Here is a 27832-nt window from a genome sequence, read left to right as displayed (position 1 = left end):
TCACTCCTATAAATAATAAGAACAAATCTAAACCAGAAGAATAAGATGGAGTGGCCTACCTGCAGTGAGCAGGAGTTGTAAGCTGACGTGGTTACAGCTGGGGCTGTTGCAGCCTGCTGTTGCCTGCCACTACCTTTTCCCACGCTACAAGAGACTACAATCCCTTCAGATATGCCACCAAATCCATATGTGAATTTGCACCCTAACCTAGTTTAATTTGAGGGATCCAATGTTAAACATGTTTATGCTAGCCTGGATCATTTCGATAGAAGTAGGTCAGAGAAGCAGAAATACAGACAGGTCTCAAAGGATGGTAATCTAAACAAGCATATATGTAAAACAGTTCAGTATTTATTTATAACTGAGTCCTAATTAGATGTCATGTAGAATTGAAATCGCTCTATGAAGAAATCACAGTGCCTCAGTAACTTTTGTTGCACAATGGCTGAGGAAGAGGTATTTAATAAGACTAATTTCAATCTAGCTTTATTTTTAAATTTGATAGATGCTTTGCATGTTAGCTAGAGATCTAGGATAAAAATAGAAATACATTCACTGCTATAAAAGGTTACAGGTGATAGAAGAAGATTCTGACACATCAAGTTGCAGGGACAGGGAAATTTTGCAGTTCTCTAAATCACCTTATTTATAAGGTCTTCTTAAGCTCACAAATTAATACAACCGAATGGGAGACAGTAACTCCTAGAGTCAAGAATACAGGGCATACTGCTAGAAGAAGTACTATTTTGCAAAGCAGTGACTGACATGAATCAGGATTATAGAAAATAACCCAAAGGAGGCAAAAATCTATTGTGTAATCTATCAGCAGTGGAATATCCAACATACGTAGTTTGCTGTTGCTGTTATAGAAAGTGACAAAATTAAATGAATGCATTAGAGGTGACTTGTCTGTGTATGTATGATATCTTGGGATAAGAGGGCTCTTAAATCTACCACACAAAGCTATATTAAAGACAGAAATTAGACTCAATTTTTTAATAAAGAGGTACTTTAACTGCTGCAACAACTTCTTTTTGAATGTGGTAAAATCATCTCCTTGAAGTCTTTAAATCAAGACAAGATCTATTCAGAGAAAATATATACAGTTCTGCTGGAGGACATAGGCTTTATAGAGTAATCAGTTGATAAAGTGCAGTGGTCCATGCTAGACAAAGTCTGAAAAGATTATTGCAAGAGTATTCTGGTCTGAAAAGCTGTATCTGTTCCTTGGAGATTTTAACTTCAGAGCCACAGAAAATCCATCTTTGTGCGAAGAATTCTGAATTCAGCTATACAGATGTGGTTTTCTGTGAAACTTGCACGTAAGATAGACAAGTTATTGGCACCCATCTCTGAAACAGTTACATATGCTAATTGAGTTGGTGTATACACAGTGCTTGCTTTAACTTTCAATCAAGAAAAGACCTGCCTTCATTGCAGTCTGCTCTCCAGTACAGGCTACTCGGGTGAGGCATGCAAGGTAGTATAGAAAGTACTTGAGCAGCAGTGGAGAATGTTATGTCAAAAGTAATGATTTTAAAAACAACAACAAAACAAAACAACAACAACAACAACTTATTTCAGCAATACAGTGGGTATATTTATCAAATTGCACCAGTAAAGGAAGCTTACTCAGGAAAATAATTCTTCATGTAGCCTCATTCCTTTTTTTTGGCAGAAGATTCAGATTTTTTCTGATGTAACGAATGTACTTTTTCTTACAACAGAAGACATGTATCTCAAAAATGAAAAAACAAGACTAATCTTCTGATGTTATGCCACTTTTCATGCTACACATTAGAAAAACAACAAACTGTTCCTGAAATTTAGATTTGTGTATTCATCTCAGTACAAGCTGCAATGCTTTCTACACTTGAACTGCCCCTTGTTAGTAAACTGCAAAATGCTTGCAGTATCAATGGAGAAAAAACCTTATCTCCAGAAGCATGTGCTCCAGTTCTGAGATGTGAGAAAGAGGCAGGTTGGTAGTTGCATGTATTTTATCAGATTCTCCAGATTTTTAAAAATCTACGTTTACTCTGAAAAGAGCATGTGGATGCATATACAGCATCCACTTTACCACAACTATTTGTTGATGAAATATTTGGTGTGGAGTGAAAACAGACACGTATTTCTCATCCAGGCTGGATGTGGCCCTGGGCAGCCTGCTCTAGTGGTTGGCAACCCTGCCCAGAGCAGGGGGGTTGAAACTAGATTATATTTAAGGTCCTTTTCAACCCAGGCCATTCTATGATTCTGTGATTCTATGATTTTATCTGTTTACTCTTAACTTACTAGTAATTCAAAGATTACTGTTAGAAAAGAAATCAGAATTTACAATGTCCTATGCTGTTTTTCTTGTTAAGATTTTAATAACCAAGGACTCTTCTTTGCTAAAATGTTTCAGCTTTTTGAAAAATCACTTGAAACATGCTGTGTATCCCTTCATAATCTCGGTGGAATTTGCTGCAGTTTATAGCCAAAAGTGTCTTTGGTCCCCATTTGGAACAGTGGTGTGAAAACCAGCTGCCTCAGTAGTAGTTAGTGTAATAGTGTTAAATGGGATATACCATACATAGAAATTAGTTTAGAAAAATTAATTCCTTTTAAATATCATTAATATCCTTTTGGCTACCCTTTAGGGAAGCAGTTACGATTTATCCAGTTTTGTCTTCTCCTGATACTGTTTACACTACTGAGTTCACATCCTATCTTACTTTGCCAGTCTAAGTAGTCTTTGCATATGATTTTTATGAAAAGTAAGAAATGTAGGAAGCTACAAGGTATTAGGTTTTATAGATTCTGTTACCTGATACAACTTTATTCCTTGGAACTATGGTTGCTTTATTATCAAATATTAGAAAAAGAATGATGTATCTCACTATTTCAGCAATTCTCCCTTTGGCAATTACCATCCTTTCTTACATTACTTGAAACTATCCAGAATATATCCTAGAAAATCATGGAAGTATTATACTTTCAACTAATTTGTTTATTTTACCAAGTAGGATGTTTTGAGCTAAGTTTTCTTTTACTCTGTGTTTGTAAGGCATTACACCTGATAATCTAGCTGGAGATCTAACACTAGTTAGACAATTTTGAGATAGTCATCAAATAGTAATTTGGACCTTAAAAGATTTCATGTAAGGATTACCATAACATCACTGTATTACCATAAACCTTTTGTAAAGGAATCACGTAGAGAGACTCAGGACTGTAACTGTATCTTTGGAGAAAACTATATGCAGCATAACTATCCTAGTGTCTGAAAGTATCTCCTTCAGTATTTTGCTTGCAATGGAGATAACAAGATTGCAAAAAACTGTTGGACTGAGCATTAAAATTGTCAAGAGAGACGGACTGGCAAGGAAGGCACACTTCAGTTTCTTGGATGCAACAAGAAATGTCTTATGTTTCTAAGTCATTGACCTTATTTTGGTTATTGACTGTTAAAAACTGAATTGGCTTTTGACAGCTTTCCTTCATCTAAGGATATGGTAACTTGGACTGTAGCAAGCAAAAGCTTCTTTCTAAATGAACATTCAGAATACTGTATGAGAAACCTGAAGTGCCTTTTTGTCAGCAGTGAAAGAATCAACCAGAGCTGCAGTTCCTTGGCTCTGCCTTTGAAGGCAGTTATATACAGTAGACAGAATCTGAAATGCCCTTTTTTCAGATTTAGGAGGCAGGTGAGCATTCCTAGCAACAATTTTCCTAAAGAATTATGTACAATTATAGGAAGGATGTAGGACAGACTTACACAGACACTTAGTTCCTGTTATGTTTTAAAATGTTTATATAGCAGTTGCTCAAAGAAACCTCAGTAAAGAGCAGAATGACACCATTTTAGATATTCATGCATATTCCCAAAATACGTGATCTGAATCAGAGATGTCAAACACTTGGGCTGATAGGCCAGATACTGCGCACTTGATGTATTTAAATAGACCATGTAGTATATTCAAAATGTGTGTTCACTAAAAGGGAGGTTTTTAGTCCTGGTTATTGAAAGGGTGACATTTTGGTTGTAAATGCATTGTGAAGTGGCACAGTGTTCTCTTTCCAGACCTGCAAATTGACTCCAATAGTGACTGAAAACCATGAATCTCTTGTTCCATATTTTGATGAGTGGGTTATATCTCTCTACATTTTTATATGCATCCATCTTTCTGACTCTTCAGTATTAATTTTTAAAAAATGATTTTGAAATAACCTTACAGTTTCAAAGGCAAGTCTTCAAATGTGAAGAAACTTGACAGTTCAAGCAGGATATGAAAGCTTGATTTATTATCAGTGCATATACATTATGATATAGATCTAAATAACGTATGCTGTCAAGCATAGATTTTACTAACATGACCATGTTTATTTATTTATTTGTTTGTTTCTACAGAACCCTTGCCTCATTTAGGGGATGGAAAGTAAGGGAAATAAAAAGCAAAAAAAGAAAAAGAGATAAGAGGACTGAGGCATGATCAGAAGAGGGAACACAAAATGGAACATGCAGATGGAAAAGAAATAGAAAAACAGAGCTGAGCCTAAAGGTAACTTGTTTTTCTATAATGATGAGAAACAATATGTCCAAAGCTATTTTAAAGGTTTATCAGCATAGGAAAGTTAGGTTCATTCTTGCTCAGTTTGATTCTACGTGAGATGGGAGAACACAGCAATTTGCTGCTGCAAATTGCAACTTCCCCAATTACTATCGGGTAGAATAAATGTTGCACTCTGGATAACATCCCTACTCTGAGAGAGAGAAATTCAGAAGAGGTCATTATCAAGAACTAGTTAACTGTGTACTTCTGATCGGCTTAAGTAACCAGCCCCTAGAGCTATGAAGGCCTGTTATCCCATCTGTAAGGATGAATCTCTCCTTCTCTGTAAGAAGAAAATCCATTTGCCTGGCATTATTTTCATTTTAAATGAGTTTATAAATACACTAATTTTACTTCTGCATGTTTTAGTATATGACATTCCTTGTTTGCATAATTGAAACTCCTTTTGATGTCATCACTAAAAGTACTTGTAGTAAAGCATCAAAACCCATCTTCTTTATCTCTGTGGCAAGGGGAATACACAGTGTAGTATCCTTGTGATTAAAATGATAATAAATCATAGATCTTCCAATAGATTAAGCCAAGCAACCGTCATTCCACAAAAGTGGTAGGAGGAGGGAAGAAGAAAAGGGAATAAGGACTTTTTTTGGGGATTTATTGGTATTAGATTTTTGTTCATTCTCCTCCATTTCTTTAACTTACTTATTCCATGGACATTCCCCTCCTTATCTGTTTGCCTTTTTGCCCTTGCCTTGTTCTCTAAGTGAAAACAGACACAGTATGAATAGTTTGATGGTCATTTTTAACTTCACCCTTCATTGTGTTTGTTTTGAGCTAGGAATTATTGGATAATTAAGAATCTACCTATAGGAAGTTGCTATTTAATTAACAGAGAAGGATGAAATATTCCAACTGTGATAGGAAAAGACAAGGAAAGGTAATTAAAAATGGAAAAGTAAATATCAGACGTTAGCAGGTGTTTCACAAATGGTGAAATGACATCTTGTGGTCATATTACCACCATAGGTGCAATTTATTCTAATCAGAAGGCCACTGTAAAATTAAAACTTTTTTTTTTTTTTTAACTAGTTCAGGGTGACTGCCAGAGACTTAGTATGTGAATTTTCTAATCAGAACCATGATACAAAGACAACAGATATTAGTTAAAAAGTTGGCAAGCTTTTCATTTTGGATTTTGACAAATATGGAAGAAACAGTGGTATATATAAATTTTTTAACTTCAATATTTGATGCTATTACAGGCATATAAGCTAAGTATTTCTGTTCGTTTTATTTTTCACACTGCTGAATACTAGATACCAGCTCCTTTGCAGCTGTTTTCTCAAATGCTTTGTTGCATATTTTCCTGATTTCGTTAGGGAATTGTTACATGTATTTTTTTTTTCCCTAAAATTATTGGATACTTTCAGCCTGAAGACACAAACCAACAGATACAGTACATACCTAATTGCTTATTTCATTTGAATATGTAATTGCACAAGCCCTCTTGTACCTTGATCAGACAACTGGCTGGTTTGATTTTACCCAATGTATTTTTATTTCTATTTTAGTGGGCCACGTAATCTGAAGGGACCACCTGTGACTCTGTTAGCAGTACTGATTGTGTCTGTGCATATGTACTCTTGAAATCTACATGTACTGTAGTGGCTGTGTGACAACTCTGATGCCAGTGTGCATGGCAACATATTGTTCAGAGTGGTTCATAATGCTCAAATACTTGCTGAGCATCTTTGGTGTTTTTATAGCTATTACATAGATGTATGATATCGGAACTAGACTGCCCCCAGTGCTCCAGCTAATTTATTTACGATTAAGTTGAGAATATCTTCAATTTACTGTAGAAGTGACTGCAAGTAAGTGTTGCCTAGGATCTTATTGTTCTGTTTGTGTCCTTTTAATATCCCATACTCAATATTATCGAGTGGTCTGTACTCACACCACCCAAGGAATTTCCTCTTACATTGAAAAAGCATAGCTGACTAGATCATGCATCCTAAACAAATGAAAATTATTTATTTACAAAACAGGAATTATTATAAAGCAATCAAACATGACAAACAATTAGAAAATTATTTTTCCAAGTTAAGAAAATGACAGAAAAAATCAACTTTATAAATTCTTTTGTCTCTATATTATATTTTCTGAGTATTACTGAAGTGGACAGATATCATTAAAAAGTCCACCTGTTACTGCAACAGGAAAAGCCTTGCCAGCAGATATTGAGAGGTATATTCAATGTCTTCTTCATTAGATTAGAGTCTGAGATCTAGTGACTGCTTTCCATAGCTCCATTGCACTTAAGCACACGTACGTCTTGAAAAACTCCATCAAGAACAGAGATTTGCAGGGATTTGGCATGGTTTCTTCTTGAGGAAATTGTTATGTATTTATATTTGATGTCTCCTCCTTATAGACATTGGTGAATAAGTGATCTGCTTTTACATGTCACTTTGAAGTTTGAAAATCTTGGAGAGCACATAAGTAGAACTGTAGCACACCAAGATCTTTTATCTAGGACAGATCTGTACTTCAGGAAAGAACCTTTGTCAGTCATTTAACTTCAGAAGCATATTCCCCCTTACAAGTTCACTCGAGAATATGCTCTTAACGCTGCTGTTCTCAAATGTTTGTTGTATTTGATCTTAGCAGCTATAACCATACAGTAGCCAACAGATGATTAGCTATGTCCAGTAAAAATCAATGGCACAGTGCTCAACAGAGGCCATGTGCAGCCTCTGAACGCCATGGTGATGATGATTCTTGCTGATTTTTACTGGATTTCATAGACTACAGAAGATAATGCTATTGGTGCAATTATTCTCAGTAGAAGTCACAGACAAAATGTTTGAGGAGGATTGTAACAGAGAAATAATTGGCTATATATATATATTTTGTCACAGGGACTCAGAAAACTTGCAGCGATAGAAATGAGCAAGGCAGCACCTGGAATCAACCAGCAATCTCTGCAAGAAATCTAAGGAACCAGGTAGAATGTTGTTACACGTACTGAATAAAATGGTGGGTCTTCTTAAAATCTTGCCTCTTAATGATCTGAATATTGTTTTCTTTATGGTACTAATAACAGGAAATAACAGTTCTAGTGATAATATAAGTGGTAATAGTGAAAATAACGGTGTTAGTCTTAAAGTGAATGACCTTGAGTCCCTACTTTTTCCAGAGCAGAGAACGGATTAGACTTAGAAAGGTACAGATGTCTTGAAACTGAAGTTTGGTTAAAAATGTAGACAAAAAGCAGTAATTTTCATCATGATTTTTTAATTTTAGGCCTGTTTAAAAATGTAATCTTTGGGACATTGCTCATAAAAATTCAATTTCATTTTTCAGTATGTTTCAATTAACCATTGCTTTATTTTCTTTAAAAGGTACTGTTCATAGTGCATTGTTGAATAGCACCACTGATATCAGTAGCCACTAGTAACTATAGTCTCAGAGGTAAACAACAGCTTTGGAAATTACTGCAATAATCTGTAAATCTATAATACTTCCACTTAAGGAAAACAATTTTCATTGAGAACGAGTGAATTTTCTTAAACTAAATAGAACTGACCTGAACATTTTTGCTTACTCAAAACCCCTGAAACTTACACAATCTCAGAGAAATACCGGTAAACATATTGTAAGTTTTATTTCTGTAGTTAGTTCTGTGCTTCCAAAATGTGGAAGAACCAGATGTACCAAAATGCCAAAGCAAGGCAAAATCTGACGGTATTTCTGTCTGTACTGTGAGCAAGGAAGACTAAGGATATTGTGAACTTGGCCTCTGGAGGTCGGTGCTGCCTTGTTCCTTAGACTATTGTAAGAATGGTTCAGAGAGAAGATACCGAGAATTTCCATAGGAGAATATTTCACAATCCAATAAGTTTCACTGTCAGTATTTCTTCTTGATATTCAACCATTTTTTTTTTCTTAATCCTTTTCATTAATCCTAGTTCTTCTCTCTTATCTTTGTTTAATCCTAAACATTGTTTTTATTACTTTGCTTTTGCCTGAATTAAATACTTGAAAAAAATAATACAAAAAATACAATTCTACCTGGAATTTTGCAGGCTGAGGTCATAATATGCTAATTTATTCAGTTGTCTGAATGCCTCTCTGTTAGTGTTGTCATCCTTGTCTATGTGGTACTTACAGTAATGACAAAAAAGCCTTCACGCGGTAATCTAATGGGAAGAACTCTAACAGTCTACCTGTAAACAGCTGTCTCTCTCCTCTCTTCTTCCACAAAGGGAAGATACATGGCAAAAACATTGCATTGTGTTGCTTACTGGTGTGCAGTTTGAAGCTGTGCTGTCACTTAGTATTTCCCTTTGCCGAACATTTCTAGATGGTTGAGATTAAAGTGTATCAAGTGAGCATTTTATTTGACTTCTAGTGAGGTAGTTCTAGTATGTTAATTTCCCATTCACTGGACTCTTCACATAGCTCAGCGTGGCTGCAGAGTACACAAGACATACCTCAAGCTGCTGCTGAATTACCTTTGGAGTTATAAAAGCAGTAAATGCATGATTACTGTTTGTCTTAATACATTAAAAAGGAGATGTGTAATAGGCACTTCAACAAACAGGCAGCAATGAAATGACAATTACTGTTAGCAATTCACCTTATCACCTTTCTGTAGCCCCATTCAGTACTCCTTGTACAAAGCTTATATAAGTGAGAGAATAAGCTTAGATCAGTGAGAGAATAATTATGTAATTAGGCAAGAAAAACAGAGGAGTGTTTGCTTACAAAATAATAAAAGGTTTCTCTTTTTTATTTTCTGTGGGGTTCATGCAATTTGATATTGATAACAATCAGCACTTGTACCCTGCAATAAGTTTTCATTCTAAGGAAATCTAGAGAGCTTTGAAACTGTATGCAACTGCAGATATTCATGTACCCATAATTAAGTTCCATTAAAAATTCATATAGCCATTAAAGTTCACGTTTGTGCTAAACTGGTAAAGATTGGTAAGATAATATCTCTAAATTGCAATTCTCACTGGAAAGTAGAGAGTAAATACGTAAAATAACAGAAGTACTTCAGGTTTTCAGAGAACATAAAGGTGCTGAAGTTGACCTGCTGGACCTGCTGATTTTTTAATTACTGTGACTAGTCCGAGACTCTGTTTACATGTCATGTACAGTACTTCTACCAGAGAGTTCCTCTGCTAGAAGTAGAGAAGTAAAATCCTGCTGCTAGCAGTAGAACACATTCTGCTAGAAGACCATGGTGGGGCAACAGTTCAGTAAAGACAAATGTTATTTCTTGAATCATTTTTGTTCACTGGATTCCCAAACCTCACCATTCAGGAGTACATGTAATTTAGGAATGCAATTAAACAGATGGATCTTAGACCCATCTTCTGCTGTTTTCCTGAGTATGTCTGAAGCTGCAATCTCAACTCAGTTGCCAGAGTCCAGGAACCAATGTACTTCCTTCATGGATCGATCCTTAAACGGGGCTTCAGACTTCTTTCTTTTTTCTTATGTGTGACAGGAATTAAACAGAAAGTTCCAGCAGATCGACTTTCCTGTGTTCATTATCAGAACAGTTGCAGATAGGCAAGGAACAGAATGGGCCACCTGAGGAACATCTGTATGCTGTATAATTAGAAAGGCCAGAGGCCTATTTCCTGTTTCTTGTCCACCCACCCTCCCACAAGACACCAGAACACTCTTTGTCTATCTTGAAAACTCCCCTGAAGGAGGCGTAATTCTTTACAGTAGCAGCCAGAAACCATTAGCAACAGCAGCAGTACAATGAAAAGGATTAAAGCTGCTTCTAGCTACCTCCAGTGCTGCTTTTGTAAAGTCATCAGGGGTTCCTGAAGTAGACTCATGCATTGCAGACAAAACAGCTTCTTCCTTTAATTGCAGTATAAACATATGTCAGTGTGTGTGTGCAAGTTAATAGGTGTGTTTCAGGTATGGGGCAGGAGAGACTGCAAATGGGCAGAGAGGTTCAGATGAAGTGGGCAGCACTGCTAACTCCAAACACTAAAATATCCTAAACAGACATCCTTTTGTTAGTTCTTAAAAACAGAGACTCTTTCAAGATTTTTTGTGTAACATTATGGGCAAGAAGCTTGTTACTTCTGCTTTTGTTTCTTCTTTTAAAATGAAGTTTGAGATTCTAAAATAATGATATCACTTCAGAAGCTGGGACTCCTAAGTATAAAAAATCAGGAGATGTGATGGTGGGTTAATCCCAAGGTGCTTGCTCAGTCCTCCTGCACAGTGGAGCAGGGGAGAGAGTAAGAAAAGAAAAAGCAAGAGAACTTGAGTCAAGATAGAGGTAGTTTAATAAGTGAAGGAAAGAGGAAGAAAAAAAAAAAAAACACACAAAACAAGGGGTGCAAAGGCAGTCACTCAGCATGTTAAGTACATAAGTAGAGTGATAACCCAGACAGTCTTTGAGCAATGGGTAATTCCCTTGAAGCCCCCTCCCCTGAGCATGGCATGGAATATTTCTTGGGTCAGTTTGCATTCCAGCTACATCCTCTCCCAAATGCTTGCCCATCCCCAGCCTACTTGCTGTGGAAAATGGGAAAAAGACAAAGCCTTTTCCCACATCCTTCCTGCTGTGAGAAAAAGAGAAAGCCTTGACACAGTGCAAGAACTGTTCAGCAACAACTAAATCATTGGTATGTTATCAACACTGTTTTAGTCTCAAATCCAAAACACAGCACCATATGGGCTGTTATAAAGAAAGTGAACTCTGTCCAAGCCACATACAGTACAGCTGTCTGTACTCAGAGGGCAGTTTGACATGAAAGGGCAGATACATATGGACATAAAAGCAGAAAATGAGGCCTGAAAATAGAGATTAAAAACTTTCTATAAAATGAAGAAAATTAAGTGCATCTAGCAAAGAGAAAGTTGGAAAGACTGACAGAACAATGTAAGAAAGATGGGTATTGTGTAAAAAGATGCAGAAAACCAGAAGGTAAAGAAAGAAGAGAAGGAAAGACAGGGAATCACTTTGCAAGATCAAGAAAAACAAAACATGAGATGCCGAGGCAGGAGAGGCACAGAGGAATATGCAGAAGGATAAAATAAAAGATAAGTAAGTAGAAGATAAGAAAGACTAAAAGGAAGGTGAAAAGCATCAGTGGAAATATGATAAAGAATATATATTTTACCATTTTTACCATAAACCTATGTGTACTGTTGGAGGGAAATGGCAGGTAGCAGCAAGAGAGGGCTACTTTGCAAGGGAAGGCAAACTGGGAGCAGAGGGCAACAGCAGGACAGGCAGCTCAGCATCCTCACGGACAAGATCAGAGTCTTCCTGTATACGAGCAAAAGGAACCGAGCACGTCTGGTGGCAATAAACAGGGCAATTTTTAGATTTAACAATAAGGGAAATAGAAATATCAATATATCCCACTTTCTCATGTATGCATAACAAGTGAGCTAATAATTCTCCCTTTTTTGTGTTTAAATTGTTCAACAAAAATAATTAATCCCACTTCTCTGTAGCTCTCTGACAAATTACACTAAGACCCTTTTAGTTTTTCATTTGTTTTCAAATATTATCACTCTGCTTCTTTGAAACAAGTTCTTGCTTCTTTATAACACCTTTCTAGTAGTGCCATTCTCACTCTTGAAATCCCAGACCTCTTTAATATGATTTCTAGTTTCATTGCTATCAGATTCCTTTATCAGTAGATTCTCCTTCAGTGCTTCGGGTTGTAAACACAATTTTCTGGATACATAGGGCTGAACATTAAGGACCGCACTGCCAAGTATTTACAACTTTGTCAAAACAAATTATATTTTGAATTACTTTGAGATCCACCTTTTCATCCTGTCAAAAGAGAGACATTTATTTTATTAGAAATGATAGGAATTTTACAATTTAAATTTGAATCACATGAGGAATTGGGCTACTGTTTGTGTCAATTTTGAGTGAAACGAATTAAATTCATTTCAAAATGCAGTTGTGCAGTTTTTGCCATTTTCCTCTTGCAGATATCCCATGCAGGATGTATCAATGAAACACCATTGACCTCCTAAAAACTCTTCCAACATGAATTATCCTTTAATCATTGATATCATAATTGATTAATCCTCCTATGACCATTGGATATAAAACTGGCCTCTGCAAGCCTGGGGTACTCTATGGACAGTAAATACACCTTGCCATAAAATTTTAGGAAATATTATGAAGATCTTTTTTACTTAATTTTTAGAAGATTGATAGTGGCTAGGGTAGGTTGCAAAGAAAATTAATTCAAGGTAGAATGTGCTCATTGTGTCACTGAGGGTTTAATCCAACCAAGCTTTAATTATCACCTTTCACTTTAGGTAATTGTAGATGATAGTTATACACATCTTTTTGCTTTAATGAAACTCAAGTAAAAGGCTGCTTAAAACTACAATGCCATGTCAGAAAGGTTTTAGTTAGGTAATGCTCAAACAGGAGGTGTACATTTGTGAAAAACCTGAACATGACTTCTGTGCTTCTGAGATAGATCTAAGGAGAGAATTTTTAACTGTGGTTTGAAAGGGACTCAGAATTTGTCAATGAGAACTTTGGTGTTCATTTGTTGATCTTTATTTTCTGCTGCATACAAGACCTTTTATATTCTTGTGTACATTAAGAGAATTGCATCTTGACTTGATCACTTTTTTCCCTTAGGCCTTCATGCAAAAGTGCAAATTCCAGCAAAATACTCACATCAAAAGTGATAACAGTAATTTATATAATAACTTAAATAAGACTTGGGCATATAGCTAAATAGCAATGGAAGCTGAAATGCCTAGAAATGCACGCAGTCTGAATGGTGGTTGTCAATTTAGAGAACACTTGGAAGAAAGATTGATATGGGTTTATTTAATGCATTATTTTGAATTACTATAAGCACCCTTCATAACTCACATAAGAACACAAACCTTGTCTTACAAGACTGTTCATCTTTTGTAAATATGAAAGCCATAGAGGCCAGTCTGCTTTCAGTATTCAGCTGATATTACCCTAAAATTTTCATATCTGGTTTATTTAATAATGGCATTTATTTTCTGCATACATTATAGCAGCTCTTTTGATATTTTTATTAATATGTAAAAATAAATGCATCTTTCACTTTGAAACTAATTAAATTTTACATATTGATAGAGAGCGTTAAGGAGGATAAAAAATACAGACCAATTTTCCATCAAAACATACTGTATTATAACATCAGAGGGTTGCAAGCTATATTCTGAAAAGCTATAAACATGCTGTCTGCCAGTACAATTAAAGTTGTTTTAATAACTATCTTCCTTTTTTCAAATATCATCCTGAAGAAAAAATGATAACCAACTCAAAAGTAAAGAAATGTGTCCTTTCAGATGGTTTTGAATTAAAGCATTATTCAGAATTGACAAAGGAAAACATTTTATTCTGAAAATTAGTTTAACAAATTTCTAGATGTTTTTACATTTTTTGTTTGTTTTCATGAAAATTAGAAGCCAAAAATAAATAAAAAATAAAAAATAAAAAAAAAAAAGAGAAAGGACTCTCAGTCTTTGGTTTTGTTCCAACAAAAAACAATCCATAATCCATAAAAAGAGATGTGGCCTTCAGTTGGGGCAGACAGATGCATTGTATTTCAGCAAGCTGTGAAAACCCAGGAGATTATATTGGCCTGTTATTCATCTGTTCTGAGTTTTTAGGTGCGATTACCATAATAACTTAGTTTGTTACTCTTAATGTTCTCTGTTTGCTTACATGGAAAGTATGTGCAAGGTGTGCAATGTCATTATTTTTATGACTAGGTGTAGCCAAACAGCTGCACTAAGCTAACTGCCAACTGAGATAATAGTTTGGGAAAACAGGCAGAGAGAGGTCAGAAAAGTTTTGATACAGCAGCAAGGATTTACCCCTTTTTCACATCAGTTTCCGTAATCTAGAGATCATATTAAATACAACTCCAACTAGGAATGGCACAGCTGTCACAGCTGTCCAAAGAAGGCATATGACTCCTGTGTTCCCAGATTTGCACTTGCTTGCTGCGGTCCCTCCAGAAATGACCCTACTTTTTCTTCTCACTGCTTAAATGTCATGATAGTATGCCCAAAACCAGAGCCTGAATCCCAGCAGGCCTCTATCAAGCAACCTAGTTACTCTTGGCTATTGTTAGTGGACCTCCTGACAACTAATGTGGTCTAAATTCCTTTCAGCTTCCAAACCTTGTAGTTGCTTCACCACGCCCCACGCATCCTTCCTAGTTCTTTCTATAGCAGACTTCCAACCCTTTCTCTTAGCTGCAGTTTCCACCTCACTTTGATTCAAAATACCTTGCTGTTCCCACCATTAAAGCTGTCCTCTAATATACTGTCTGATCTGTTTCCAAGATAGCACTTACTGCCAGAAACTCAGTATACCTCTTGCTGTCCCTTTCTTTAGAATTCATTAGAATTCATTTTCTCTACCAGATCTGCTGACAGAACTGCAACTACTAATTAGAAGCTAAATCAGTCCATCACATGATCCAGATTAGTGTAATATAGTCATAACAGTGTGTGGCTGGCAGGTTTAATGTTGCTCTTTAGTCCAGATCATTTTTACAGACTAGACTAGGCAAGAGGCGATGAGTGTAGACTGTCAACAGATCTGAAGGAACAGCAGGAGGCTCTGTCAAGAAAGCAGTGATGAGTAGGTGAAGTTGGTAGCATCTAACAACAGTTTAACTGCATTCCAAACAGGGTGTCTGACTGCAGTCTGATTCCCACTAAGTCCTTGTCAAGCTCTACTATTCCACTTTTCTTTGGAAACCTCCTTCTACTTGTGATCCCTGCCCCATCTGCTAAGCCTTTATGCCATCTATCCCTGACAAACAGCTTAGATAGAGCTGCCACCAAAACCCAGCTTGACTAACAACCTGACATTTGTACAGAGTTGTCTAATGCATCTAGAAAGCTGGGATAAAAGACTTGAGTAAAGCCCTTCTGAGATTTGTAGCACATTCGTCTGCCTGAGTTTCATTTTGAAAATATGAAGAAACTCCGTGTTCAACAGAAGTTGACATGTGGAATCTTCTGTTATTTGCAAAACAAGTGGTGACAGCCGGAACATAACACAGCTCTCAGAGTTCAAAGTATCTGCACTACAATTAATTACTTACTGTGATGTTCACTTTGCATGAAACTCTTGTCTCAGTAATTGAACACATCACTGGGGGAGACAAAGATGTAATTTGCTACTGCTGACTGTATCTGGTTATGTTTAGCCTGTAAAACTGAATCAGTCACTTTATTGGATATGGTTTGGTTTATTTTATGCAGAGCTTCTTCTGCCATTTCTGCTTTTCTCAGCATGGGTGCCCCATGTTTTACACTCTGTGTTTTTAATTCAAAGTTTTTTTTTTTCTTGTTCAGCAATTTCATTGCCTGTCTGAAAAAAAATTATTACCAGTGTCCAGAGAAAGATTTGTGATGGTTACCAGTCTGGGGTTTAATCCGCTTTTTATGTTTGGAGTCCAACTCATATTACATCAATAATTAAAGCATATTTACATTTGCATAGTACTCATTTCTCCTCTTTCATGTTAGTAAATGTTGGTCAGTATCTGGATGCAAGGAAAGACATGTTAGCAAAGACACCTCTCTTGCAAGAAAAACCCACAACAACAACAAAACTTTCCGTTCATCAGGATACAGCATTATGTACAACCATGTACTCTTCTTGACTGTATGAACTTTCAGTATTTTTCGTAGTATCAGAGCTTCTTCTACAGAGTATCAGAAAGGTCTCCTGCCCAGCTTGGCAGCTGGTGAACTTTCCCATCTGCTTGAGAAATTAATCAAGATCTACTACTACCTGGGCAAGTGCTTTAACTAAATGGATATTATATAGGAGATAAGCAAGACCTCCTTTCTATGTGTCTTAAAATGAAGGTTACTAATGTGTTTTGTGAAAGGAAGAGTTCCAGTCTATTGGCATGCTCTGCAACTGGTACCGCAGTAAGACACTCAAGGATGGGAGGATAATGTAGGCTTGACCAAAGAGTGAGCTGCTCTTGCTAATGCACTCCTGGACACATGTAGAAGCAGAATTCTGACTCCTTAGGAAACTTGAAGGTTAAACAAGGAGATAGATAGTTATTTCAGATGCCTCCAAGCACGGACAGCAGCTGTCAGTGGGTGTGTTGGATTGTAGTTTTGGATTTAGGAGCCTCACTTCTGTTCAAGTCTTGCCCCAGGCACCAAAGTCCTTAGTTGGAGCTAGCCCCAGAACCCCAGCTGGTGCACATCAGTAGAGATCAGTTATGCTGAGAAGCATCATAGCACATGACCCTACTTGCTGCAGGCAGAAATAATTTCACTTGCTGTTGAAATGAGCTGGTCTAGAACAAGCAGATGAAGAAGCTGTCTAACAATACAAAAACATACACAGTGACATTTAGGTCTGGGATTCCTCTCTAACTCAAAAATTGCAAAAATGTGTTTGTTTTATTTCTCTGATTTTTGGGGGTTTATCTCATCAGAGTCCCTAAGAACTGTTGCAAGTTTCAAGGTTAACATTATTTTTCCCCATAGCATCTGTCTTGCCAATACCACTTCTTCTGACTCTTTATATATACCTATATATTCCTGTATCTGTAGGAAAATCAGCATAAAAGTCATAGCTGGTGGTAGCAGCTCCAATAACATGTCAGAATGGATCAAAAGGAATATGGTATCAGAATGAGGAGAGGTTCTCCGGGCTTCTTACACTTCCTATTCCTCCTGAAAGAAGCCAGTGTAAGGCAGACATATGCAGCTCTGGGTGCCTGTGATGCACTTGCTGTAAGAATTCAACTCTCCAGGACTGGCCACCAGGCACTTCCACCAGCAGGAAAGCCTGTTGAGAAATCAAAGTGATTTGAATTCAGTTTTATTTTGCTTTCTGGAATAATCAAGTGACTTCATATCTTACAGAGTTAATCCAAACTTGTTAGTTCTTTAAGAAGTCCTTCTTGGATGGCAGCCCAGGATAGTATTATATTCCAGGGCCAAGAAATAAAGCTTGAATAATTTACAGTGTGAAAGATAGAAAAAAAATATAATGTTCACATACTGTGCTATAAATTTGAAAAATATCATCAGGCTTTCAGCCAAATGCCATAGTATGCTAGAAGTGCTTATGCCACGTATGCATAATAATTCTTGTTAACACTGAATGGAACTGTTGTTACTGATCATATTTTGTTTGGAAGAGATTAGCAGTGAGTAACTGAAAAGTGCCCAGAGCTTGGTTTTAAGATTGCTTTATTTGTCTGCAGTTTGAATGGCAGTTAAAGCTTATCAGGTGGGATTTTTTGTGTGTGATTTTTTTTTTCACTAGCAAATGCAGTTTGTTAAAAAAAAAAAAAAAAGTCAATTTCCTTTTATCAAGCTCCCCTCTTAGAAGTCACGTGGTTTATATACACAGTTAAATATTCTTTAGCTCATGGCAATTTAATAGCCTGCTGCTAGAAATCAGTGGTTAGGTTAATTACATGGAAGATGAAGGCCACAAGTTCAAATCTTTTGTAGTAATTGATGCAACTTTCATTCCATGCAAGCGCCATTATCACTAGATTTTCTGAAACCTATTTTTTCTGCTAGCTTCCTCTTGAGTAAAATTCTTTTTCTGTCTCTGTCTGCTAATAGTGATTGCTCCTGTCAAGAGGAAATTCTTCTGAACCCTTATCCTCTATTTTTTTGCTCTAGCAGTACCAGTTTTGGGTTGTAATGATCGGTATTCTGTGCCCAGTGGAATAGAATAGGGAAGCTGTTCTACCTGAGATATTTGTGTGAAAGTGGAATAACAGAAATATAATGAATATGGTTAAACAGAGTACAGTATCATGTCTTTAGGGACTAGTGATAGGATTTACTACATTACCCATAGCTTGGAAAGTGACAGAGAAGGAGTGATATTTCAGAAACATTGTTATTTCCATCCTTTTGTTCCCAGCCCCCTTTGTCACAAAGATAGGCAAAACAAGATAAGACTTCAAGAAATATGTAAGAATTATAGTGTTAGGAGCATAGGTGCTGATATGAGCATGCTTTGAAAAGAAGCAAGACAAAAAAATAAAATCTAAATTTCATGTCCACTTACTCAGTTTTCTGCCCCAGGCAAGCTTTTTTTTTTTTTCTCACAAACAGTGTGCAAGTCTTTACTAATACACTGGTAAGAATATCTAAGAAAAAGCGGAAGTAGTGCTGCAGTACCAAAGGAAGTTCTCTTTCTGAAGGTTTATACATAGGATTGAGAGGATCTAGGTCAATAAGCAGGTGAGAGTGACTTGAAATATGCACATCACATCTGTGAGAGAAAAAAGCAACACCTGTTTACCTGCAGTTGGCTATGGACCATTTGTAGTCTTGTTAAAACTCTGTCCTCGTGAGTCTGGCAGCCTTCCTTTGTACTTGTCAAAATGATTATGATTGTTTAAAGTCAGTAGTTAGGAAATTAATACGTGGAACCTAGAAAATCTTTTTTATATCCCAATCCCTAACCAGAAGAGCAAAGTAAAAAGTGTGATAGCCAAGTATTTTGAAGTGTAGTAAATAGAATAAATGGAACAAAATACCGTTTCTTTGATTTCAAACCTTTTAGATTACAAAATTCACAGTGATGGACAGACAAAATGGCTCTCCATTCAAATGCCTCATTGGCCTTCTGCCTTCATTCAAACCCCAGGAAGTTAGGAACTCCTCTGGCTTCAAATAGTGTTGCAGTGATTCAAGTGATATTATTTCTGATAGTGAAAATGTAACTGTAGCTGAACTTAGGAGAATTAAAACCCACACTCCAGTTGATTATATTAACTTTGCTCTTCCAGAAGTAGTTACTGTGCACAGCTCAGCCTGCTTAGTTTGAATATGTCAACAGTGTTCCTGGCTAAAGTACTGTATTTACACAAGAACAGGAAATCCAGATGAACAGCAGAATCCATTATCTGTATTTTTCTCCATGTAGCCCAGTCTGGGTGTGCATGTTACATGTTTCAAAGTGTAAAGGTGAAACAAACCAAGATCTGTTTATTATCAACTGCTGTCAGGGCAAGTAAAAGACCATACCCAGATTATGGTATCTGAATAGTGAGGGCAGGAACTAAGCTTATGTTTCCCTGGCATACTGTGTTCATGGATAATCATCATCTAAAAACAACCACAGTAATTCACTGCCTCAAATATCTAAAAATTAATGTCCCCTGATAACTGAAAGCAATCCTACCCCCACCTGCCCAAAGTCTTTAACAACTATGCCCTCAAGATTTCACATTGATACTGACCTGCAGTTTGAATGAATAGCCCACTGTGTTTCTTATAGGAAAACGCTTAAAAAACAAAAGTTCCAGTAAATGATATTTGATATCACTTGCAGCTTTGAAGCTTAAGCTTGAAGCTTAAGCTTCTTCTTCTTTTTTCTTTTTTTTTTCTTTTTTTTTCTTTTTTTTTCCCTTATATATATATATATAGTTTTTTTTCCCCTTAAAAGTGAATTTCAAATGCATCCATACTGGCTAGTGACATACGTTGTATGGTAATGTTTTTATTCTCATTCTTCAGGAAGAGGACAAATGGCAGGTGACAAGGACTCTAATTTCACTTTCTTCAGAGAGCCCAGCCTTATGAGATAATTGTTTTGCACCAAAGCTCATTCAATCCATTAATTCTTCCCTTAAAGAGTAGGTTGTATCGGAGTGCCATTTGTAATTGCAGAGAAGTAAAAATCAATCAGCTAGTTCCTTGAGAAATACCAATCGGTTCCCAGTGTGGATAAACATGTAAAACAATGACATGGCTCTTGTGCAAGATTAACGCATCTTGGATCCATGAGTCATTGGGCCATTGTCTTTCAATGCAATTTGGAATAACACCAATATCCTGAAATTTGCAATGACTCTTCTAAGTAACCTTTTTCTGCATAGAACCATCCTGTAGCCTTATCTACAAATGCTGTATGAAATAAGAAAGTGTGTCTCAAGGCAGAAATAATTTTTGAGATCAAAACCGTGCTAGCTAATTGCACCATCAACTAGTAACTGGTGTTCAGTTTAACCAGCATCTCCAGATAATTTCAGCTAATGTTACTACAGAAGAACCTAAGACTGTGAAACTAAGATTAAATTAAACACACATAGACACACTTTTACTGGGTTGCTGATTACTACAGGAATGAAAAAAGGCAGAGCTGTTACTAGCCCCCTCATGATGTTAGTTCATCTCCCCAGGCTGGCTGTGATCTGTAGCTACGTGGATATTGAAAATGTAACACATGTTGAAGGTGAGTCAGAGCAGATTTCACCATAGTCTTTTAGTAGTGCAGTGTATGTAAAGTTCCTGCTTATCATTCTCCACTGCCTGTAACTCATAGTAGCACAAAGTAGCTATAAAATGGCACAGAATCAGCTTGGTCATAAATTACTCCAGAAAATTCAGAAGAGTGGAAAATATGATCTTTTCTCTTCCACCAATTCCCATACAAAGAGTTTGATTGTACCAATAGAGAGAAAGTACTCTCTCTGTCCAACATGCCAAAAAGCTTCCAGAAGGTGATTTTAATGAGTATTTCTACTGACCTTCTCTCCCACATGAATCTGGGCATTCCATCAACTTTAATTCTTCATGATTCTTCTGTAAATACTTCATGTTGTCAATTACAGGCTTTTCCTCCTGTAGTGCTTGAAGCATGTCATGGCCTTTCAGGCCACACTTTCTGCCACATTTTTACTCATCACAGTCTCAGTAGTGTCAGGTTGTCAAAATGAATAAAGCTTTTGTAACACCTCACTAAAGAGGTGTTTTCTGAATTTTTTTTTTTTTTAGGCTTGAGGAAGGTTAAATTGGGTGACAGCTAAAATGGGTGAACTATTTAATAAGCTGTTAACTGTTTTCTAGCATGGTACAAGGAGGTCAGTTGACTCCACACTGTCCTTTTAATTGATCTCAATATGCATAGCCACCCACTGAGCAGCTGAGAAAGGTACAGTACTTTGCTTATCATTTTGTTCTGTGATTCTTGGCCTGCAAAGGCTTCTAAGATCTTTTCTGAATCAATTCTATTATTTATCCTTTAAGGAAGGTTTAGCTGAGACCAGAGATTAGGGTCTCATTAAGTTAAACCCTGACTCTTCAAATCTTTCCCATTTAAAAAGTTTATCAATTTCAGTCCATCTTCCACATCTTATACTAGTTGGACAGTGTATCTAGTGAAGATGAAGTGTAGGTTTTCTTTTTATTTTCACCTCATCTTACAGTAATTGTATCCTGGATCTGATGTGTGGATTTAATTGTTTGTTTGGTCAAATTGGCTTAAGAAATTACTTCTAGTACCATAGTCTGTGGAAGCCACTATCATATAACAGCTTCTCCCTCTAGGCCACCTTACCTGCTCCTGTGTCTCAGTGACCTCCAAGGACAACTGAAGTGGCATGGGAATAGGGTGTGAGGTTGGATCCATTTATAATTCCCAGTACCTCTTCCCACTCCAAGTTTTTCTCTGAGCAGAGGACTCCTGTGACTGCTGAAGCTTGGAACCTGTAGGAGGGCATGGGGAAAATGTCAAGATAAAGGTTGCATTGCTGCATAATAGCAAACACTGTATTTAAAAATGTGAAGAATAAATAGTTATATATGCAACCGTTGGTTAACTAGTGTACCTCAATAGTGTGCATGAGGATAGTGTCTATGAATGAGGCACCACAGCTATGGATCTACTCTGTTCTCACCCTGGATGCTCACCTACAGCTTCATGTCTGGCTTGGGACACCTTGTGGCAATTTATAAGCAGCAAAGCCAAAAGACATGTCACGAAAGACAGTAATATCTGAAAGGACAAAATAGGATTAATATAGTTCAGTGAGCTGCATAGTGGACTATATTATACCAGCATGTACACAAACTTGATTTGTACTGGATATTCTGTCCAGCTGGCATGAGCCAGCACTACTCAGACTCAAACTCAAACACAAACTCTGTATGTGCAGTTTTGAAGAAAAAAAAATAATCCTCTGTGTACATAAGAATTCTAGTTGCCAAAGTCATAAGCAAAGCTGGAGCTGTGTCCTTGCTAATACGTGCACACACACAATTGACTTGTAGAATCATCCACTTTCTAAAACAACCTTCCAAATGGCTGTGTTTTTATATGTGTTAGCCCTTGGAAATTTCTTCTTGGGACTGATGGGCACTGCTGATAAATTTCCCTGTGGCCCATTGATCCTTAGGAGTGTATTTAAACAACTCTTTAAACTTTTCTTCTGGGTATGCCCCACAGGCAATTCTCAAATGCTCACAGCTTTTCAAATGCTCAAATCAAAGTAATCTGAGCTCATTCTCTGTGCCTCAGTGATGATTATTTTCATGCCATATTGCAAGTCTGACCTACATTTTGTCTTCAACCTCCTTTCCTTAGGCACAGAATCCAGAATCATTACTTCTTCTTAAATAGTAAAAAAAAAAAAAAAAAAAAAAAAAAAAAAAAAAAAGCAAAAAGCTACATTTTTATTTACTGTCTTTTCACGTTTGCTTAGATAGAAAAAAATATATTTCTAAAGTACCTATGGCATCATATTGCTCTAGATAGAGTTATTCAAACAGTTTGACCAGTTGAGTGTGATATGTCAGATCCTCAACTAGAATGGAAGCCAATGATTGTTCTGGGAATCTATGATTTGCCAGCACTATGATTAGAGTGTATGAGACAGGATCATATGGGAGAGTCCCACAATCAGTGCCCGGGACTTGACAAGTGTCTGCAACACAAGACTGATTCTAGGAAATCTGAAAGACTTGTGGTGGTATATGCCAAGAGTGTGATCTAATTAGCTTTGAAGCATTGCTTTAGATAGCATTTTTACTTCATGCTGGGCTGGTTTTAGATTATGCTATTTGGGCTCACCCTTTATTTGATGAGAATTAGCATCTCCCAATAATACTTTTTTTCTAGTGTGACCTAAGGTTGGAAAATCAGTCTTAACGGGAATTGTCACTAGAAGAAAAAACATACATGTAAAAATGCTAAGTGAAGTTTTCCTGCACAAATCCCAGTGATTCCCTTTCTGCATTTTATTTTATGCTATTTACAAAATTTGTTTCCAGACATGATAGAAAGTACATTCATTTTCATCGTCAGTGATGTGTAAAATTTGCTGCCATCACTCATATTACTAGACACTTTTATTGTAGAAAATGGAAGGTAATTGGTACCTTAGGCAGGCTACAAATCTTTCCTGGCAGCACTGTATCACTCACAGTACATTGATTGCAAAAATTAGTTAATTCAAGATGAATATTATATTCCTTGAGTCCTGCCATAAATCTCTCCAAATTCTACATGCATTCCTGCCATCAGGTTAAAAGATGGATTTCTGTCAGCCTACTTGACTATGTGTGTTCCTGATTTAGATGCTCATCATTCCAAAACCTCTTCTAAAAATGATATATATTGCCTATTAAGTCCATCAGAAGAGAGTTTAAATGGCAGGAATCAATAATATTGGGCTAATCTGTTGCTTTTATTTACCGATCTTCTTAGGGTTGTAAATCCTCAACTACCTGGTGTTTCCTACCTCATTATCTTTGTGAATAAAACTAATGAGACTGCAGTGCTTATGCATTGGTGAGAATCTTTCTCTCTGTACATATAAGACCGTCTTCATTTTTAGTGTTAAGGAAATAAGGTTTGAAACTTCTCTAACAAATATAAGAACATATTTTCTCAATATTCACTGAATGAGAGTGCATCTGGATTTGATATTATTATTTCCTATGGCAACTTGTATTTATCTATTTATCAGCTTCTACAAAATGTTTGTACTTCAAGCATTGTTGTAAATTCCCATCATTCTTCTGACATACCTCAGCTTCAAGGAAAGAATAATACAAAATGCACAAGTATTTGCAGACAAAATTTCTTTTCACTCTGAGAAATCAGTTTGAGGTACTGATCATAGCGTCCCAGCACTTCAGACAGTCTTTATAGCTCAGAGAAGGTCTACCTGTGCTTTATGAGGTTGAATGCCTTAATATTGTTTGTTTATGACTGTGGTATGCCATAATAAATATTTTCCATCCTTCTCTGTTAGCAGAATTGAGTCGCTTGTAGTGGATTCTGCTTCAAATGAAGCACAAACATTATGTGAATCTGTCTCTGCTGTTGTGTTTCATATTAAGATAAGCAGTTGTGTGGCTTTGACTTTAATCTCTGTCTTAACAGCACCCTGCTAAGACTGTGTCTTAGACTGAGTCCTCTGGGTACTCATAACTAGCATCTAGGTATGAACCTTGGTAGGAAGTTTCGGTGTGCTGAAGAGATATGGCCAGTGCTATTTTCATTTCAGCCCAAATTTTGTCAGAATGTAGAGAAAATGCATTTTCAAGACAAGTAACTGTTTTGCACATCAAAAACAGTCTTTGTGACAATGAACCATCACAGTTGGCAAAATTCAAATTTACCATCTTTTTTTTTTTTTTTTTTTTTTTTTTTTTAAGTAGAGAACAGTGCAGGAGCTACAAGGATTTTAACTTGTAATGAAGAGGCTCTTGCATGAGTCATTTAAATGAGTCGTTGCATAGCAGTTCATTTTAAGCAGTGCAAACACATTAACAAAACATAAACAGTGAATGAAGTAGATGTTGACAAATTCTTGGCTTTAGAGTGATGACTGATTAAGAAAAGACTTTGCACAAAAAAGATCTAAAATTACTATCACATCTCAAACCTGTGAAACTGATGAAGAGTAACTGGAAAAGGACTATGTTTTTTTTTTTTTTTTTTTTTTCCTAAAAAAAATGAAAAAAGACTGGTCAATCAGACTTTTGATAACAGCTGTTTTGGGAGTGCCTGATCTTTCCATTAGTTTTCCGCTAATTCTGGATAAAATATGCCATTATGAGACTGTATTATTGAACTGCATAGCATACTGGATGCTATATAAAAATATGACTGATGTGTATGAGAAAATATAAAAAAAAGATGAAAACATACAAGGATATGCAAATTATTAAAGCTAGTGAGACATTCCGGTCTTTTAGGGAGCTAACTGTGGCACAGATCAGATAAGAAATTGCAAAACTTTAGGCTAACGGGCAAAGAGAAGCTGAAGACAGAAGTCAGCATCACAGTAAACGCACAAGCTGAAGAAATGCCTGGTACTTGGAAAAGCATAGCAAATGCAATAAGCTCATAGTAAGTTGTGATAATTTATGCCCACAGCATGAACAGAGAATGACAACAATATCATTGCAGATAGGGAAACTCAGAAAAGTAATAGACAGTTTTGAACAAAGTTGGAGACAGTGCCAAATCAACATGATGCCAGGAAATATTAGCACTGTAGGAGAAATGCTGTACTGTAAGATAAGTGGGTAAAACTGAAGATTTTGCTTACATGAAGACTTACTGCAGTTAGCCCCACTGAGGAAGCAGATGAAATAAATGCATGGGTAACTAAATGCTTAAAGATTCAGCTCCTAAGACTACATAGAATAAGATGTATAATTAATTAAAACATATAACTTTTTGGAAGGCAGGAAATTGGAACAACCGAAGTAAATATCAAAAAGGTGTTCCAGGATATTTGGATGCTTTCTAAAGGTAACAGTATAAAAGTGGAAAACTCTATTTGTCTTGTGATTCCTGCCCCTTGGAAAATTCTAGTCTCTCAAAACACAAGGCAAAAGACAGACTGGGTAGAGGCCACTTCCACTGGAATCACAGAGCAAGCACGGGAGCCAAGAGAAACTACATTACACATTAGTCACTGTGGACAAAAAATTGTATTATTTCCTCTCTACCTATACACTCAAAATAACAAATAAAATATATAAAAATGAACGACATATAAATATATGTATAATATAAATATAATATATAAATAAGGACATTCTTAGGACAGTCTTTTATATTTGATGCATCAACCATAGAAAAATATCTAGTATTAGTAGATTTGGCTGTTAACGTCAAGAAACAGCATGCTTTCTTAGCATGAGGTATTTATTAGGAAATACTGCTTATCCAGACTGGCTGCTAGGCTAAGTTTGGCACCTGGCTTTTTTCACTGGAAAATAAAACACATCTTTGATAGTGTAGAGAGTTATATAAGTCTTCACAGGTGATGTTTTAATCTGTGGAAATACAGTAGAAGAGCATGACCACTGGCTCCAAGTAGCTTTGAAAAGCTGGCAGGAGAAAGTGTGAATTGTATGTAACAGAAATAACATTCCTAGAAGCAAGGTGCTCAAGCAGATCCTGTAAGGATAAGGCTTTTACTAGCATTCTTGTATTTGTTGATAAAATAAGCATTATGACACCTAGAGATAGTCACGAATAGTGTAGGGAAATTAGTACCCATTGTAAATGTTCAAACAGTGGCCTTTGAATACTCTGGTGGCATGCAAATGTCTATAGAGCTGACTGAAGTGAAGTTACTAAATTCTAAAGTTGATGTCCTTAGGGAGTCCTTAGACTTAGACTAAGGTTGTCGTGACACCAATGATAGCATGTTAAGGACTGAAGACTATTACCATAGTGTTGAGTATCTCATATTTAATCTGTAGTTATGATTTGTGTCTATTCACAGAGATCCATGTTAGCTGAAGCTCTCCTTAAACCACTTATTGCCATTGACAGAGGCCTGAAAAGAACACAGATTAGTGTTATATAAATATGTATGTTCTCTATCTCTATATAAATATATATGTTCTCTATATCTATGTATATGTTTATATATGAATATAAACTGGTGCATTCTTTGTAGCTAGCATGCAGAAAAGTACAGTTCCAACCTAGATTGTAGAAGTACCAATCTTCCTTTAAAAGAACACAACTCTGTCTGAAACAAAATGTGAAATGAGATTGCCAACACTAATGCTGAGAATGGAGAGTCTGCTAGATGTAACTGAAATTATTAGCACTGTGGGATTTAGAAGAAAGTTCTTGGCCTCCTTTACTTGTTCAGGGGGGAATTTTCAGGACTAGGATTTGATCATTAAAATATTACACAAAAACATTGAAAAAGATACACAAAAATCATCAGAGAACCAAAAAGTAAATGGAGGTCATCAGTACCTTGGAAGCTTTGAAAACTTGTGACCTGCAAAAACACAGGTGGAATTCAGCAACATTTCCATATTGATAACATAAGAAAAACACGGCCTTTGAGACAAAACAGATTCAAAAGGACATTTTTATTTCTGTGAGGTAACCTTTGCAGAATGTACTACAGTTAAATAGTGCTTACACATATCCAGTTTCTATAGAGATGTAATACCTCAAGCAATAAAGT

General features: G+C 36.4%; 1 long non-coding RNA gene across 1 annotated transcript in view; it reads left to right on the top strand.

The window, feature by feature from the left end:
- LOC118168559 overlaps positions 1 to 27832 on the top strand; it is a 92966-nt gene that overhangs the window by 19426 nt on the left and 45708 nt on the right. The window contains exons 3-4 of the long non-coding RNA XR_004751646.1: positions 4394 to 4544; positions 7478 to 7563. This is a non-coding gene — a long non-coding RNA (uncharacterized LOC118168559). The remainder of the gene's footprint in view (positions 1 to 4393; positions 4545 to 7477; positions 7564 to 27832) is intronic.

This window comes from Oxyura jamaicensis, chromosome 5 (genome assembly GCF_011077185.1).
Source record: "Oxyura jamaicensis isolate SHBP4307 breed ruddy duck chromosome 5, BPBGC_Ojam_1.0, whole genome shotgun sequence".
In the NCBI taxonomy this organism is placed as follows: Eukaryota; Metazoa; Chordata; class Aves; order Anseriformes; family Anatidae; genus Oxyura; species Oxyura jamaicensis.
This window is presented reverse-complemented; position numbering and strand designations above follow the sequence as displayed.